Consider the following 19,820-nt stretch of genomic DNA (forward strand, 5'->3'; position numbering starts at 1 on the left):
ACTTAAGGAAATCAAATGTTAGATTACTGTTCTTTCTGGGATGGATACAAAGCCCCCCCTTTTCCCCCCTTCGGCTAATCAGATCACACCTCTATCCTGCTTCTACCCACCTATAGGGAGAAATTAAAGCAGGAAATGGCCATGGTAAGATCTGTTCAACGCTGGTCTGACCAATCAAATCTATGCTACAGGACTTTTTTGATCACATAGACTGGGAAATGTTCCAGGTCGCCTCCGACAATAACATAGATGACTACAAACTCAGTCACAGGGTTCACCAGGAAATGCATGGAGGACATTGTTCCAACAGTGAAAATTTGCACATATCACAAACAGAAACCATGGGGAAATGGCATGAAAAGGCACAAAACTGGGGCCTCCCGAGTAGCGCAGCGGTCAACATCGCAGTGTTGCTATCACGAAAATGGGGAGAAAAAGTAAAAATGACAAACAATAAATGCAAAACTGCTTTTAATTCCTGGTGTCTGGGGATATGGTCTGGGGATATGGATGGATACAGAAGAGCAGCTATGACCTCCAGAAATCAATCTTGTCTGGCTGCATCACTGCACTGCAACTGCACTGCCCTCAACCGCAAGGTTCTACAGAGTGTGGTTTGGAATGCCTAATACATCACTGGGGGTGAGCTACCTTCCCTCCAGGACATACTCCAGCTGGTGTCTGAGGAAGGCCCAAAAGATCGTCAAGGACTCCAGTCACCCGAGCCACAGCCTGTTCACCCAGACGGTCACACCTATCACTGCATGTTGAAATCCCCTCCCTCCTTAGTAAAACATGCTCTGCATGTTCATTGAGAGGTTGTTGAGAGGAAAAAACTATCCAGATATTTGTCCACCTCTAAAGCAGTGGACCTGGTTTAATCACATTATCGGACACATTTCCAGGATGTGCCACTAATTGGTTAGGAGGGTTCTTCCATGAACCACCCATTCAACAGGTTGTGGGATGATCCTTCATATGGATTGAAATCTGTGTGCTGGGCTACAATATATATATGGGGACAAAGTATGTATTTAACCTAACTGCCACCAAACTTATACTGTAGATCGACAGAGATAATATGAGAACCACTGCAGCCATCCTACTTGTACCCAATCGCTATAATGTGGTACAGATTGATGCAGGACTGGGCCAAGTGGTTGCAATGACCATACATGTGCAGTCCTTCTTTCTGAGGGAGCTTTCGTGGTATTATGCAGGTTGACGTTTATTGTCATGAACTTTGCCCTGGAGGCAGAACTAAGCGATTCCAGCTAGATAGGCCAGCCACAAAGAAAGAATTGGCTATGTTATACAAATTCAAGACAAAAAAGTGATTTTCGGTCTTAATTTAAGGTTAGGGTTAGGAATTAGGATTAGCAGTGGGGTTAAATTAGGGTTAAGGTTAGATTTAAAATGAGTTTGTATTACTTTGTGGCTGCGCAAACTAGTGACCACTGCAGAGCTTCTCCAGAACAAGATTCATGACAAGAAACACTTACCTGGGTGGTTCCCTGAAGCACGTCACTGTAAGATGATCTGGGACATCAGCACAACAGACAGTCTTCAAGTTGGTGGCCGGTAACTGGGTGGCTGGTAACTGGGTGCGAACTGTTGGTGAGTGAAGAGCATTGCTTTATAACTGTAGTTATTTTCAGAGGGTAGATCTTGTATAGGTGTGCTTTTTTTAGCTTTCATGATGTCACTTTTTCCTAGTTGTTCTTGAACAAAATGATTTAATGTTTTCTAATCATAACAATATGTCAGTGTGAGTAATTTGGCATATGCTCTCTGTCTTTGTGTTCCTCAGGCAGTTTACTGTGGGGGTAAACAAGGCAGCTGTACCATTCTGCCTGAGAAGTGATGCCACGCTTGGCTTCATGAGCAGTAGCTTGTCTGCCCCATGGACACCAATTATATTAAAACTGTTTATTATAACAGTTAAGGTTAGAGTAGAAATTGTGCTACTCACCAATGACTTTGCTTCCAAAACCCTGATTGACGTGTTTGTTCCCAGGATGAGAACCCAAAAACCTACCAAAACAAAGCTTGTTTCCGGCAGCCTTTCCTTGATTGAGGTGGCAACTGATGGCAGTGTCTTCGGGGTCAACAAGGCAGGCCAGGTCCTTTAACAGGTAAGGTTGCTACTTAAAGCTACAATCTGGGAGTTGTGTTCAGGGCAGACCCAGGTGGTCTGAGCCATAGATGAGAATGACAAACTCAGTTGCAATGCTAATCTTTCATTCTTTAAAAATTGTTATTATTATTTTACCCCCTTTTTGTGAATCTCATCGCTGCAACTTCCCAATGGGAGAGGTGAAGTTCTAGTCATGCATCCTCCAAAACATGACCCGCCAAACCACGCTCCACTACACTCGCACGCTTAACCAAGAAGCCAGTCGCACCAATGTGTCGGAGGAAACACTGTGCAACTGACGACTGAAGTCAGCCTGCAGGAGCCTGGCCCGCCATAAGGAGTCGCTAGAGTGCGATGAGCCAAGTAAAGCCCCCCCAGCCAAACCGTCACAATACTGGGCCATTTGTGCGCCGCCCTATGGGACTCCCGGTAACAGCCGGCTATGACACAGCCTGGGATCAAACCCCGGTCTGTAGTGACACCTCAAGCACTGCAATGCCATGCCTTAGACTGCTGCGCCACTCAGGAGGCCCCACTAATCTTTGATTCTAATCTTTAAATGTATTTTATCTTGTCAAGTATATCAAGTCTAATTTAGTCACCTAAGTCGCTTTGTAACAGCTCACCTAAGTAGCTGTTACAAAGACCACCATTTTTTCATTAATTCTTAATAAGGCTGTTTTATTATGAAATGTTGACATTGATGTACCTTTTCTTTTTGTAATGCTTTTCAGTACTTTATCTACGTCAATAAAACACTCTACTGAACAAACATCATGTCTTCTTTCCCAAACCTGACTGCAGCCCACAACCCTGAATTCATTTTTCAGCTGAACAACAGCACCACCACCTGGTTTGAAATCAAATTGAGGGATGGAGCTAGAGAAACGTAACCACTCAAATTCAGAGATGAAGATATGGATGCAAGGACTGATAGTCCATGAGATCAACATGACCATTTTAAACATATTTAGAAGATATATACTGTCTTTGTTTACAAAGACATTGTTTAAAGCATGGATTCAAAACAACCTTATATTTTGTCTTATGGTGGGATAAAACAGTTGTTCAATGCTGAGGCATTCATAAGATAGAATCAAGGTATATATATAATATATTTAAATATCTATTTAGCAGCAGAAAATATTGCACATTAACCCTTATAAAATATCTTTGCTAGTTCACTATCTGGTAAGTCGCCAATTCTGGTAAGGAAGCACAACCAAAGGTATTTGCTCACATGCAGAAGTAATCTCTTCTCTATGGCTTTCTGTGATTCTTATCAGACGTATGTAATCAATTGCGAGAACAGCTTTGTCAAGGCTGATGGTTGATCTGGGAGGTTTTAGAAGTAGGTGGGAGGGACAGACAGACAGAAAACACAACTCTGACCTGCAGAGGTTATCCCAGCCAGATCAAATCAAATAAGATGTTATGGGTCACACACACATGGTTAGCAGATGTTATTGTGAGTGTAGCAAAATGCTTACTCATGTGATCAATGACTATGCAAGTAGATGAATGATAACGATGCAGGAGACATGTAGCGCCAGCCCTGTCCCACTCTGGTCTCTGTCCACGTATTGTTTATGAACTACCAGCGATTAAATCCAGATGCCTCACAACGAAACCATTTATTGAATCGTGAAACAGTCATTTATGTCATCTACATTCATGTGATCAATGACTATGCAAGTAGATGAAATAAATATGGTTCAGGCATTAAGACAGGCCAAAGGAAACCCCTGAAAGCAAAGACTTGTGGGTATATGAGGTAATGAGTGTGACTACATGACGTTGGCATTTTGTCCAGGCTACTAAAAACATATAGTCTGCTTATATGTCTGTAAATGTTCTGACTTTGACATGGACAATATTTTTCCTGACATGAACCTGTTTGAACTCATATGAGATGTGTGGTCAGTTTGGGGAATGGATCTAACGTCTAGAAGATACGCCTGGGTGGACATATTGCAGCTAGGGAGTATACATGAATCTTTCCAATGGGTTCAATGTCCTTTCGTCTTTTAATCACATTTTTTTGGTCCATTTGAGACTATGGTTTGTGACGTGGAAAGAATACTCTGAACTGGGCCTAAGATCCTCTGTAATTGCTCAAAGCTGCAGCATTTGGATAGTGCACTGCTGTTCCTACCTGGTGTTGAAAACCTGGAATCTGGATGACTGTAGCATCGTCCTTTATAGGACAGCAACAGGCACTACACTGTATGGTGCTTCAATAGAATGTCCTTGTTGCTATGACAAGAACAGAAAAGTAAATATGAGTGCAGGCTCAAAATAATATCAGTGCTAATGTCTGCTAGACCTCCTTGGTGAGCAAACACACACACACACACACACACACACACACACACCATCCTTGGAGACATCTTAGAACGAGTACAGTCCATTGATGGAACCAACTGGAGATGATGAGTTGGGTCAGATCAATATACACAACCACAGCGGGCATCAGACACAGTGGCTGGTGCCTGGAGGAGTGTGTGACTGACTATGTGAAGATGAATGAATGTCTCAGGCAAGCAGGGAACCTAATGGACCAGGGAGGGGTGCTGAGTTGACATTTGCAGTTTGCATAAGCCGGGTCTAACTTTGTCTTAGTGCCAAGCACATGCACAGAGAATACTCTTGATGAGACCCAGAAGTGAAGTGCAAGCTTGAAAATGGTGCTGTCTGGTTGGAAGAAGACAGGGTCTGGGTGAATGAGAACAATGTGATAAACAGAATAGAAAGAAAAAATGCAACACAAAAGTCGTGTTCACAATGGCATTTTAAAGTGACTCAAATAAACTAAATGTTGCATATCCGATTCAAATCTGTTCTTTTTTCTTCTGTCTGAACAGCCAAAAAGCACACAGAATAGGATATGTCAAGCCACATTCCACCTTCGTAATCAGATATAAATCTGATTCTTGGCCATGCGACATGTGTCTGAACGGTCAAATCTGATGTATTTTCCCTCGTGGTTTTTAATCTTGTTGCTTGCTAGCTACTCTGTTGACAGTTTGACAAGATCATGTGGTAGCCAACTAGCTTACTTAATTGTTTACAAACCAATTAGTGAAGGTGCTAGAATGCTAAACAGCTACCTAGTTATCTACTTGACTGCTGTGGCCAAAAAGGACTCATTTGACAAGTGGATCATCTTATCCTTTGAGACTTTAAATGTGTTCTTGCACTAGGATTTTGAACAACTGGGAAACGTCCATGGCAGGCATTGTTGTCACCTTAGCCAGCTACATAACTTCTGAGTGATAGGAAGCACAAACACCTCCACCAGCCTACACCACTGGACACACACCTGTCGTTACTATGACAACTAGCGTAGCAATGGCAGAAAATGACTGCCGTTTGAACTCACATCCAATTTGGTCCAAAACGGATTTCAAAAACAAAACTGATTTGAGCATGAAGATCTGCAGTGTGAAGTAGGCTTAAGAGGTCCGAAGTACTTCACAAATCATGTTGCGATTTTGTTTGATATTTATTCAGACAGAGTAGCATTGCAGCTCATTAGTTTGACCTTCAGTCTGGGCTGTTCCACAGCCATAAGGCATGAATGTCCCTTAAATGATTCTACAGCATGAAATCTCACAGCTGGAGCAACAACCTAATATACAGTGCTCAATTACCAGTTGAACACAGCTTGAGCCAATCTCCCACAATCTCTCACAAATGATTTGGTCATATATACATTTCAGGGAATCCCTTGAGAGAGGCTAAACATAATCATCCCAGATGCCTCAGCCCGATTGAGGTCAGAAACCACAAGGACATTTGTATACGAGGCCTCCCCTGCTATTTAGCTTTTTCGTCTGGCAATGGCTAACTTCCTCTGGGTAAATACCCCCAATTTAAAACATTATTAGCCTTCTGAAAAAATATACAGTAGGGTGTTGGATCACACATCAGCTTGACCGATGGTGATACATCTCAATGTTTGAAGGCTGTTAAGACCCTTCCCTGTGAAAAGATGGATATCTGGCAAAACAGCTCAGGACAATGTATTCCGGCTGTGAGTTATTGTCTCTCAGTGATGGCCTTACTAGATAGTTGCCAATCTGGACCCTGACCAGGATACAGAGACAGACTAACAAACAGGCTGTCTCGTCTGTGTTACCTTGAGTGAATGTCACAGTGGAGTGATGACTCCGGGGAGCAGACATAATGAGCTCACCAGTTAGTGCCACGCGGGCGTAATTGAAGTCAATGGGCTGATTGGTAATGCAGACATGTTGAAAAGCGAGCCGCATCCTACTTGCCTCGTCCCTAATTGAGTATTCATGATATGGCGACTGGAGCTCTTGTCTGAGCTTGGTCAACCATAGCAGGTGAAGACAGTGATAACCTTGGGGAAGGACTTCAGGTTGGCAGGAGATAATGGGTGAGATGCGAGAGTAGGGCCTGATGACTTTGAACAACGGTGGCTTGCTTGTGTTCTCTGAGAGCAACAGGAGTTTCACATCCATAGCTTTTGATCTGAAGTGAGTATGTTGTAAATCCTAGGCTAAATTACCCACGTCTTCATGAACCTTAGGTACAGCAGAGGAGGCTGGTGAGGGGAGACCTGCTCATAATAATGAATGAAATGGAGTGGATGAAAACATTGGAAAACCAGGTGTTGGATGTGTGTAATATCGTTACATTCATTCCATTCCAGACGTTACTATGAGCCCGTCCTCCCCAATTAAAGTGTCATAGACGGGCGGGGAATTGAACTTATACCAATTTGTATGTCCATGATTTCAAAGCCAGTTTGTCAGTATAAGACTAATTGTATTAGAGATAAAAGTAATCTGTCTGTTTTTAAGATCAACATCCAAAATATAATGTGTCCTTTTTCATTGTTTTCTTTTCTATATTATACAAGTGAACACATTCAAATGCAAACATTGAACAGGGGTAGAGGAGAAATTTGAATATTTCTGCATATTCATCCATTGGTTGACAAAAAAAAATGGATTTTAGTGAATGGATGCTGCAAGAGTCCTCTTGGATGCCACAGGAGTAATCGGATGCTGCAAGAGTCCTCTTGGATGCCACAGGAGTAATCGGATGCTGTAAGAGTCCTCTTGGATGCCACAGGAGTAATCGGATGCTGTAAGAGTCCTCTTGGATGCCACAGGAGTAATCGGATGCTGTAAGAGTCCTCTTGGATGCCACAGGAGTAATCGGATGCTGTAAGAGTCCTCTTGGATGCCACAGGAGTAATCGGATGCTGTAAGAGTCCTCTTGGATGCCACAGGAGTAATCGGATGCTGTAAGAGTCCTCTTGGATGCCACAGGAGTAATCGGATGCTGTAAGAGTCACTGGTGTTCATGACATGGACAGTTGCCAGGGATTCAATTGTGTTCCCATGTCTGTGATTTATTCAAATCACACATACACTGGGTGTGAACTCACTCATTATCAGAGCAGGCTGTGGACACCTATGATCACCCCTGAATTAGACTCATCAGTGATGTTTGTAGAGGCAAAAATAATTAGCAGCCATATTTTCTCCTCCTATCTGTGTATTTGTCATGGCGATGGGATGTGGAGCACAGTGCAACGCGGACAGTGTGTTTGTATAGATCAATTCTAATTAGGGGAGCACGCAATGAAAACACATTTTATAGTGTGTGATTTCTCTCCATGGGCTGTAGAGGCTAGTGGTGGCACAGCGATGCACCACTGACAGACCAGAGAAGTCAGCCTAGATCAGCACTGTGGGAAAGGAGCAGGAGAGAGAAGACTAGCTTTCAAACAGTGGTCGGAGCATAGAGAAACAGGGAACTTGGCACACAAAAAAATCTTTGTAGGACTTTCAGAGCTCTCTGTTCAATTCTATGTGAAGGAGATCTTGAAAATGTTCCCTAATCTCAACTTCATGTCTCTGTATCGGTGAGACCGGTTGCCGTGGATACCCAGCAACGCCACACACAAATTAACAATACAGCGACACGATCAAGTTGCATCCTAAAAATCAACACCCACAGAAATATATTGGAGGTGTAAATAGAGCAGTGCCAGCCCGGACTAAAAATGACGTCATTGTGACATCCCAGCCAGCAAAATGTGGCATGGGACGACCCTGAAGACCTGAAGATCTGCTCTGGGACACCTCCCTTTTCATCCAAGAGTGTAGGATGGATGTTAAGCTGATGGTTGGCTGTTGCTTTGATTCATACAGTTGTTCTAAACAAGCAAAGACCCCGACGAACAATACTGAATAGGGCTGTTGTATCAACAGCTTGTTGAGCTGTTGTCTCATACCACAGTGCCTCCTGGTGGTATGATTCATAAGAGATTGCCTCTATATTTTCAGTGGTTGTTCTTAAAAGTGTAAGGGATCTATGAATCTCATTTGAGAACAAAAATTAAAGGTTCCTCCTCGGCGGAAGCAAGTGTTGATTGAAATCCATACAGTGTAAGACGAGGTAAGCACATTGAAGAAAACAGACACTGGAGTAACTTCAGCAACACTTTCCGTAGCTCACTCCAACGCTAGGCATCACATTTTCATGGAATCGAATGGGCCGCTTTAGCATTAGCTAGCCTAGCATGAGGACAAAATAATTTAATTCAAAACTAGCAGTATTTCAATCTTCTCAAATTGTCATTTTGGATAATTAGAGGAACATCTTCCATCCCTGGATTGAGGTAGATTTTCTAATTAAACACTCGTCACCACGGTGCAAACATTATGAGAGGTGTGTTTTTTGACCTGAAAGGTTCAGATACAATTCCTGCAAACTTCAGCCCTGATTTTGTCATCTTTAGTCCAATAAATGGGGTTCCTCAAACGAAGAAAATAAGATTTACAAAGGGCCGAGTGACTGCGGGCCAAAGTAAATCAAATCAAATTGTATTTGTCACGTTCTCCGAATACAACAGGTATAGATAGACCTTACAGTGAAATGCTTACTTACTTTTTTAGTTGTGATGTTTGATCTGCACACTGAGTTTAATTGTATCATAGTTATCACTGTTGATTCACCGCACCGCTGCTAAACTGAGTGGAGGAAGGTGTGATGTCCTGAACGGTTCAAATTATAGAAATGTGATCTATAGAGCTGATATGATTTCCTATTCTACATATTATATACTGAACAAAAATATAAATCGAACATGCAACAATTTCTAAGATTTTACTGAGTTACAGTTCATAGAAGGAACTGTAACTCAGGTGAATAAGCCAGATGTGGAGGGTCTAGGCTGGCGTGGTTACACGTGATCTGTGGTTGTGAGGCCGGTTGGACATACTGCCAAATTCTCTAAAATTATGTTGGAGGCGACTTATGATGGAGAAGTGAACATAAAATTATCTGCCAACAGCTCTGGTAGACATTCCTGCAGTCAGCATTCCAATTGCATGCTCTCTCAAAACGTGAGAGATCTGTGGTATTGTGTTGTGTGACAAAAATGCACATTTTAGAGAGGCTTTTTCTTGTCCCCAGCACAAGGTGCACCTGTGTAATGATCATGCTGTTTAATCAGCTTCTTGATATGCCACACCTGTGAGGTGGATGGATTATCTTTACAACTGAGAAATGCTCACTAACTGGGATGTAAACAAATTTGTGCACAATATTTGAGAGAAATTAGCTTTTTGTGCATATGGAACATTTCTGGGATATTTTATTTCAGTTCAGGAACCATGGGGCCAACACTTTACATGTTGAGTTTATATTTTTGTTCAGTTTAGTTTGAGTGTCATTTACGGTGTTACGTCTAGGCTATGGCCGCGATTCTAACAGATCACTTTGCCTTCCAAAGTGTGTGGCATTATAGGGATAAAAACTGTCCGACTTGCGCTGACATGAAGACTGCATGAACTTTGCAAAAACCATGTGATCAAAAGCAGTTGCTCTTCAACTTCATCCTGCAGCCATTGCCTGCATTGTGGTAGACTCAACCAACCATTATGTTGTATTTGTTTGTCCTACACGTGACTGAAACAGGAACCAACTTAATATACACAGTATATATGTACAATTAAAATGTGATATTTGAGGGCCTCTGACCAATTTATAGTACAATGTACACACATATTTGGAAAAGTTTATTTCGACATTACAAAAAAAATGACTTATGGCAACGCTACCATGTTGCACTGCCTTGCTTTTGGAAAACCACATCAGTGTCTGACTTTCGGCTGTCACAGATGCGCCTCCCTTCACCTCGACTTTCGTGCACAGTCGGTGTAACAGCGCCACATGGTGCAAAGCCCGGCAGCTGCAGGTTAAGGACGCTCTCGGGCACGGCTTGGCACTGATGCGTCAGCGTCTATGGATCATTCGCCTGGGCTTCCAGGAGTGACAGCTTGCCATACCCCTGCTTTCTAGGAGCAGCATCTATCCGGAGATACAACACCGCTTTTCCATGCACGGGTTCCTGTTTGTTCTGGTGTATTTTGAAGACGCCGTGAAACCGCTACTGCCAAGCTGTTAGCAGGTGAGGTAGTTTGCGTTCAATCTGTTGTCGTATTCATCCATTGACATGTTGCTGGCTAAATTATCATGCATTAACAGTGGAAAACGGTGTTTACGTATAGCTGAGTCTACCGCAACCTGCTGAAATGATCTAGCCTAAATACCTGCTTGTAAATAGCCTAAACATACAATTTTGTTAGGTGTCACATTGAGCACATGTAGGCGGCTGTTCTTGCGGTCCAGTTCTGCGTAATTGCATCGGAAATAGATTTTATTGTGCCGAATCTCCTGATCTTCAGGCATTTCAAAGAGTGACTCGGTTATAGGCTCGAGATCTCGTAATTCCCTATCTCATGATCACTGTTGCCTCATGTCGATGCCCTCTCATTTTGTTTTCCAAATTTCATCTCCAGTCAGCGCATCACATCAGTCACTCAAGATGCCACTACTGGCACAGGTGAGAAATACATTTAAATACGTCATCTGATGAGAAACTCCCCGTGAACTGAAATATTTGTTACTGCATGCATTTTAACCAAATGTAACATGTAGCTAGGGTCATTTTCTAACATGTATCGATCTCTCATCCACAAAATTCACCCCAAATCCCTTTCCTGGACGGCTTCTTGAAATAAAGGCGAATCATTTGAGCTTGGACTATTCCCAGAGAAAAAAAAACGCAACATGCATGGGTGACGTTTTATTAGTTGGCATCGTGATGCTCGCTATCATAACGCCTCGAACGGATTAAATAATGCATGAACCGGTGTCAGCCGCTCCAGTGTTTGCATTGATTCGTTCTCTGCAGGGGGTGAGCCTGGATGAGTTAAGGGGGTTTAGTTTGGAACAGATAATATTGGGGGAAGAGAACGATAGGCGCATGTAATTCTCCTATCATAATTGGCAATGCGCATGTATTAATCACTTCATGGTTATGGACTTCAAATAAATAAGCTCACGTGATGTTATTCCCTCTCACAATTATATCCCATCACCAGATTTTGTGGATGGAATTATACATGCTGCTTTCTCTGAATTCAATTACTAGCAAAAAAAAAAGGCAGGCGGAATTATCACCATGAGTAACAAGTGAGATGCTCCTGGATCTGCGCATAGACATTAAAACCAGGCATCTGTCTCCTCTTTCCTGGACTTCAGTGGAAAACTCCAGTACTGAACTAAACCCCTTGCTGGCACATTATGTCTATGGTAAAGAACATCTCTAATGGATCTCAAATTCAAATATTGGATACAGGTTATCAAGTCATTTAAAATGCCATGGACATGTTCGAATTGCAAACGGAATATTACCGCTAGGGAATTATCATAGGCCTAGCCTATTGATGATAATCAATAGCCTACTATGAAACGGATGTCGTTACAGACTATTCTAGCGAAGTCGGCGGGTAGCTCGACTGGGACTTGGATCTGGGTCTCTGCAGCTGTCTGTTCAACACTTTATCCATTACACAGAGGCTTGACGCTCTTAACAAGGTCGCTATACATGTTGTAGTTACTAACTCTCCCTTCTGAATGCACATGGCTGTGCTTCACTCTCACAATTCCCTTGAGCCCATACTGATGGGACATGCCTTTGATGGCCTCCTTTAAGCGCCAATGCTCCATGACACTGCTGACATCAATGTAGCAAATCTATCAGGTAGCTCGACCAGGAATTGAACCTGGGGCCCAGGTGATGTGCTGGTAATGTTTCCTATTTTTTCGGAATATTGCGAAAATACTTTTACTCCAGGTACTTTTTTGGATCAGAGGGCACTTTTATGTTGTTTTTTTCACCATTATTTAACCAGGTAGGCCTGTTGAGAACAAGTTCTCATTTACAACTGCGACCTGGCCAAGATAAAGCAAAGCAGTGTGACACAGAGTTACAAATTGAGTTACACCATTAATATGAAACAACGTCACTCTCATCTAGCTCAAACAATGGCAGGAGATGGCATATAGTAGGGATGGCCATTTGAAATTATTTCACTAATCGAATATCGTACTTTTTCGGTAATACGGATAGTCCAAATTCATGTGTTTAAAAGAACCACCCCTCCACCTCACCTTCCCTTCCCTCCCTCACCTCCACACACACGTCAATGGAGACTTACTCTCGCCACTACTCGAGAGAGCCGGTGCACTTCGCTCTGCTTATTTCAGCAGAAGGGTAGGGGAGGATCAGGGGCTGGTGTGTGTGACAGTCTGTGTGTGACATGGGAGAGGAAGCAGCCAAACCGACTCGCGCAAATTAGACAAACGTGTGACTGCAATAGGTTATCTCATACCAAATGGTAGTGACTGTATCAAATAGTTGTAAAGAAGCTAACTAGCTAAAGTAGCAAGGCTAATTCATGCGATGTTGCTGCGCTCTCCGTGGTGTACATGTCTACAACAACACCATTCATATGAAACAACGCCCTTCTCATGTAGCTAACTTCTAATTCAATTTAGCATTGACTGGACATTTTCCTCTTCACTTGCTACAGTGGAGCCTCAGACTGTAGCGCCGCTTTGTTTGACCTACAATAACAACCCGCTACGGCTACCAGTGCGTCTTTTTTTTATGGGAGTGCACTCATACATCTGTTTTATGAAAATGTGTGTAATTGTCTATCCTTGTAGGCTATGTTACAATGTCATATAGATAACTATTCGTCTAAAATGAATGAAAATTTTCATTGTTTAATACAGATATATAAAAACAATACTAGTCAAAAGTTTGGACACCTACTCATTCCAGGGTTTTTCTTTATTTTATTTGACTATTTTCTACATTGTAGAATAATAGTGAAGACAACAAAACTATGAAATAACACATTGGAATCGTGTAGTAACCCAAAAATTGTTAAACAACTCAAAATATATTTAAGATTCTTCAAAGTAGCCACCCTTTGCCTTGATGACAACTTTGTACCTGTCGCCATTTTCTTTCTCTGAAGTAAAGGTTGTCTACTTGAGTAGGATTCTTTCAGTCTAGCTGAGATCCTTCCGTTCCTACCGTCTACCTCCCTGCCTACTGTCGCTGATGGCTGGCTATCTCACTGGCTACTGTAATTCATCCTGTCAGAGAGGCGCTGGAGCCTTGACTACCTAACCGATTCTTTAGTACTCTTTCCACTGACCGGGGCTCAGGAATCCATCTGATGAAGGACACTTTATGGGGGGGGGTAACTCTCCAGTCCATTGCAGAAGGAGAATGGAAAGTTCATGATTTGTTGGCACTTGTCAATATGTCTTTGGTTTGCGCAGCTGATTGTGGCTGCTGGTCTAGTAATCAGACTGGAGGAGTAATGAACCCTGAAGTACGCAATCCCCATCACCTTTCCACCCCTGCCCGTCAGTCAATCTTTTAACTCCCTTCTCTCTCCCTAGTTCACTGCTGTGTTACATCTCACTCCCTGTTGCTTTTCTCTTGTCTATAGAACGTTGAGATTGAGACCAATCTCTCTCTCTTGGTCACATGATGTGTCCTGTCCTTGTGTGTTCTGTTTCAGTGAGATCACTGTTTCAATGAGAGTGGTGAAGAGATCTCAAGTGAATTAGATTGCAGATGTGTTTTAATGGAGACGATAGAAAGCTGTGACATTCTCTCTTTTCAGCAACAATTAGTGTTGTTGTCATATAGGGGGAAACTCACTTGATTAATGGTGACGTGAGTACCACCTGGAAGGAAGCCATCCAACGTTCACATGCATTAGCCTGGTCCTGTCTTTGTGATATAACTACTGTGTTCTACAGATTGTTGTGATTGTTCCTGTCTTTGTGATATAACTACTGTGTTCTACAGATTGTTGTGATTGTTCCTGTCTTTGTGATATAACTACTGTGTTCTACAGATTGTTGTGATTGTTCCTGTCTTTGTGATATAACTACTGTGTTCTACAGATTGTTGTGATTGTTCCTGTCTTTGTGATATAACTACTGTGTTCTACAGATTGCTGCGATTGTTCTTGCCTCTTTTTACTATGAATGCAACCATTGTGGTCCTAGGAAAAGTGGACTCAAAAGAGAGCAAGCACCTTAACCATGCGAAGGGCAACACAACCTGGGTTTGGGGGACATGTTGAATTGAGTGTTGACATTACTTTGACACCTGCTGATGTAAAAAGTCCTTTATAAATTTGACTGATGATTTGGTGCTTTGGTACTTTTGACTTTTGATTTCAGCCTTATCTAGGATTAGATTAGATTTTGGCCTAAATGTCTTGACACAAACAAACATCTCTCTCTGTTTTTGGCCAGATGAGAGTACTGTAGTGGGTAAAGAGAAGAGGGAGTGAAAACAAACTACACTGAACAAAAATATAAACACAACATGTAAAGAGTTGGTCCATGTTTTCATGAGCTGCAATAAAAGATCCCAGAAATGTTCCATACTCACAAAAAGCTTATTTCTCTCAAATGTTGTGCACACATTTGTTGACATTCTAGTTAGTGAGCATTTCTCCTTTGCCAATATATTCCATCCACCTGACAGGTGTGTCATATCATGAATATGATTAAACAGCATGATTATTACACAGGTGCACCTTGTGCTGGGGACAAAAAAGGCAACTCTAAAATGTGCATTTTTGTCACACAACACAATGCCACAGATGTTTCAAGTTTTGAGGGAGTGTGCAATTGACATGCTGACAGCAGGAATGTCTAACCGAGCTTTTGCCAGAGAATTTGATGTTCATTTCTCTACCATAAGCTGCCTCCAACGTTGTTTTAGAGAATTTGGCAGTACGTTCAACTGGCCACACAACCGCAGACCATGTGTATGGCGTCGTGTGGGCGAGCAGTTTGCTGACATCAACGTTGTGAACAGAGTGCCCCATGGTGGCGGTGGAGTTATGGTATGGGCAGGCATAAGCTACGGACAAAGAACATAATTTCATTTTATAGATGGCAATTTGAATGCGCAAAAATACTGTGAAGGTATCTGTGACCAACAGATACATATTTGTATTCCCAGTCATGTGAAATCCATAGATTAGAGCCTAATTTATTTACTTCCATTGACTGATTTCCTCATATGAACTGTAACTCAGTAAAATATATATTTGTTCAGTGTGTATATAGGAAAACATAGAGACTGCTGAAAAGACGCCTTTTCTCTTTGAAGTGATGAAGAGTGGAATGAAGAGTCTGAATCCGAGACCGAATGCGCCACCGTGCAGAGGGAGTGAGCGAGCGGGGGCTGATTTGTCACTTCTGAGTGTTAAAAGGGGGTAGGGGAGGGGAAGTACCCTGACACTGATGGCTTGTGAAGTTTACTCTCGGATGCTAGTGAATTAGGTTGTCATGACGAATAATGCACTCTTTACAGTTGGTTGTGACTGTGGCCAACACCGGGCTGAATGAAGAGGATGGGAGAACAGGGTAAAGGCACATTCTGCAAAAAAGGTCCATATCAATCATTTTTGTTAATGCCTTCAATGATTCAAAACAAGGTGTCGTGTCCTTCAATGATTCAAAACAAGGTGTCGTGTCCTTCAATGATTCAAACTCATTCTCAAAACAAGGTGTCATGTCCTTCATGTCCTTGTTGATACATGAGTTATTTTCTGTCTCCAAGCACCCATCCCACAGAGTCCCCATCCCATAGAGCAGGGTTTCCCTAACTCGGTCCTGGGACCCCACATGGGTGCACGTTTTGTTTTTTGCCCTAGCACTATACAGCCAGTGGGGGCCCCAGGACCCAAGCCCTGTCAGAGTCCCCATCCCATAGAGCAGCTGCCACGCATAAGGACGTGCTTTTTAATTAATTTAGGCCTACATACATTTGCCTTTGGGAAGAACGGCTGGCCTACTGGATGTGTGCAACCTTGGCCCAGATAATGGCACTGAATACCATGGGCTTAAATGAAGAGGGAAGCTGTGAATGTAGCTGGAAACTACAGCTGTCTGTGTCTGGCTCGCTAGCTGGCTGCCCGTGAAGGTAGCTGGAAACTACAGCTGTTTGGGCCTGACTGGCAGGCTGGTGTCCTGTAAAGAATGGCCTGAGGTGCCTTAATGGCCCTTTTGAGCAGGAAATAAAGAGCTGACTCATGCTAATGTGTTCATCTGAGGCACAGGTCTCATATACAAGTCCCATAAGTCCCTTCTCAGTATGATGAGGAATCTGCATTCGGATATGTTTGATATATTACATTTGATATGTTTGATATATTACATTTGATATGTTTGATATATTATATTTGATATGTTTGATATATTACATTTGATATGTTTGATATACAGTGATATGTTTGATATATTATATTTGATATGTTTGATATGTTTGATATGTTACATTTGATATATTACGTTTGATATATTACGTTTGATATATTACATTTGATATATTATGTTTGATATGTTTGATATATTACATTTGATATATTACATTTGATATGTTTGATATATTATGTTTGATATGTTTGATATATTATATTTGATATATTACGTTTGATATATTACGTTTGATATATTACATTTGATATGTTTGATATATTATGTTTGATATGTTTGATATATTACATTTGATATATTACATTTGATATATTACATTTGATATATTACATTTGATATATTACGTTTGATATGTTATATTTGATATATTACGTTTGATATGTTATATTTGATATATTACGTTTGATATGTTATATTTGATATATTACGTTTGATATGTTATATTTGATATATTACGTTTGATATGTTATATTTGATATATTACGTTTGATATGTTATATTTGATATATTACGTTTGATATGTTATATTTGATATATTACGTTTGATATGTTATATTTGATATATTACGTTTGATATGTTATATTTGATATATTACGTTTGATATGTTATATTTGATATATTACGTTTGATATGTTATATTTGATATATTACGTTTGATATGTTATATTTGATATATTACGTTTGATATATTACGTTTGATATATTACATTTGATATGTTTGATATATTATGTTTGATATGTTTGATATATTACATTTGATATATTACATTTGATATATTACATTTGATATATTACATTTGATATATTACATTTGATATGTTATATTTGATATATTACGTTTGATATGTTATATTTGATATATTACGTTTGATATATTACGTTTGATATATTACATTTGATATGTTTGATATATTATGTTTGATATGTTTGATATATTACATTTGATATATTACATTTGATATATTACATTTGATATATTACATTTGATATATTACATTTGATATGTTATATTTGATATATTACGTTTGATATGTTATATTTGATATATTACGTTTGATATGTTATATTTGATATATTACGTTTGATATGTTATATTTGATATATTACGTTTGATATATTACGTTTGATATATTACATTTGATATGTTTGATATATTATGTTTGATATGTTTGATATATTACATTTGATATATTACATTTGATATATTACATTTGATATATTACATTTGATATATTACATTTGATATGTTATATTTGATATATTACGTTTGATATGTTATATTTGATATATTACGTTTGATATGTTATATTTGATATATTACGTTTGATATGTTATATTTGATATATTACGTTTGATATATTACGTTTGATATATTACATTTGATATGTTTGATATATTATGTTTGATATGTTTGATATATTACATTTGATATATTACATTTGATATATTACATTTGATATATTACATTTGATATATTACATTTGATATGTTATATTTGATATATTACGTTTGATATGTTATATTTGATATATTACGTTTGATATGTTATATTTGATATATTACGTTTGATATGTTATATTTGATATATTACGTTTGATATATTACGTTTGATATATTACATTTGATATGTTTGATATATTATGTTTGATATGTTTGATATATTACATTTGATATATTACATTTGATATATTACATTTGATATATTACATTTGATATATTACATTTGATATGTTATATTTGATATATTACGTTTGATATGTTATATTTGATATATTACGTTTGATATGTTATATTTGATATGTTTGATATATTATGCACGATATATTTGATATATTATGTTTGATTATATTGTGTTTGATATGTTTATATTATGTTTGATATGTTTATATTATGTTTGATATGTTTATATTATGTTTGATATGTTACGTTTGATATATTATGTTTGATATATTACGTTTGATATATTATGTTTGATTTGTTTGATATATTGTATTAGGCCAGCAGCATACCACTCTATATCCCACTGCTGGCTTGCCTTTGAAGCTAAGCAGGGTTAGTTCTGATCAGTTCCTGGATGGGAGACCATATGCTGCTGAAAGTGGTGTTGGGGAACCAGTAGGAGGAAGTCTTTCTTCTGGTTTAAAAAAGTTATATTAAGAGTAGGGGTGTTAACCCTGTTGTCCTGGCTAAATTCCCAATCTGACCCTCATACCATCATGGCCTACCTCATCATATCCAGCTTCCAATTGGCTCGTTAATCTCCCCTGTAACTATACCCCAGCTCGTTGATGTAAATGAGAATGTGTTCTCAGTCAACTTACCTGGTAAAATAAATATTGTTACGTGATAGGCTTTCAGAATGCATGGGGTAGGATGGGGGTGAGGGAGTGGTGGAAGCTTAAATATTCTATCTTCCCCATTCACCCTCTGAATGGCAGAACATACACAATCCATGTCTCAATGCTTAAAAATCCTTCTTTAACCTGTCTCCTCCCCTTCATCTACACTGATTTGAAGTGGATTTAAGAGGTGACATCAATAAGGGATCATAGCATTCACCTGGTCAGTCTGTCATGGAAAGAGGTGTTCCTAATGTTTCATCCACTCGGTGTATCCCACTGTCATGTTTATTTTGTCTCTGTTGGCAAAGTTGAGATTGACGTTGAATGGATGTGCTTTTAAAAGCAGAGAATCCAGGCCCCAAATTCCATCTTGGCCTCGTCTCCTCTGCTTAGGAGCGACTCTGAGATGAGAAATGGCCACACTGTTAAATGAACTTGCAGCCAAAGGTAAGTGCTGAAGCAGGTACATTACACATTTATGGAGGAGGGAGATGAAGTCAGACTTCTGGCGGAGCCAGCAGCCACGCAAAATCTTAATTCCAATGAGTAGGATGATCCTCTGAGTGGTGGGGTCTGATAAGGAGCCTGTAGGAAGAGCTTACGGAGTCCCTCACACACTACAATCGTCTTCCTTTTTATTAGGATTGTATAAAATAAGAATTTGTTCTTAACTGACTTG

The sequence above is a fragment of the Oncorhynchus clarkii genome, chromosome 33, assembly GCF_045791955.1.
Source record: "Oncorhynchus clarkii lewisi isolate Uvic-CL-2024 chromosome 33, UVic_Ocla_1.0, whole genome shotgun sequence".
In the NCBI taxonomy this organism is placed as follows: Eukaryota; Metazoa; Chordata; class Actinopteri; order Salmoniformes; family Salmonidae; genus Oncorhynchus; species Oncorhynchus clarkii.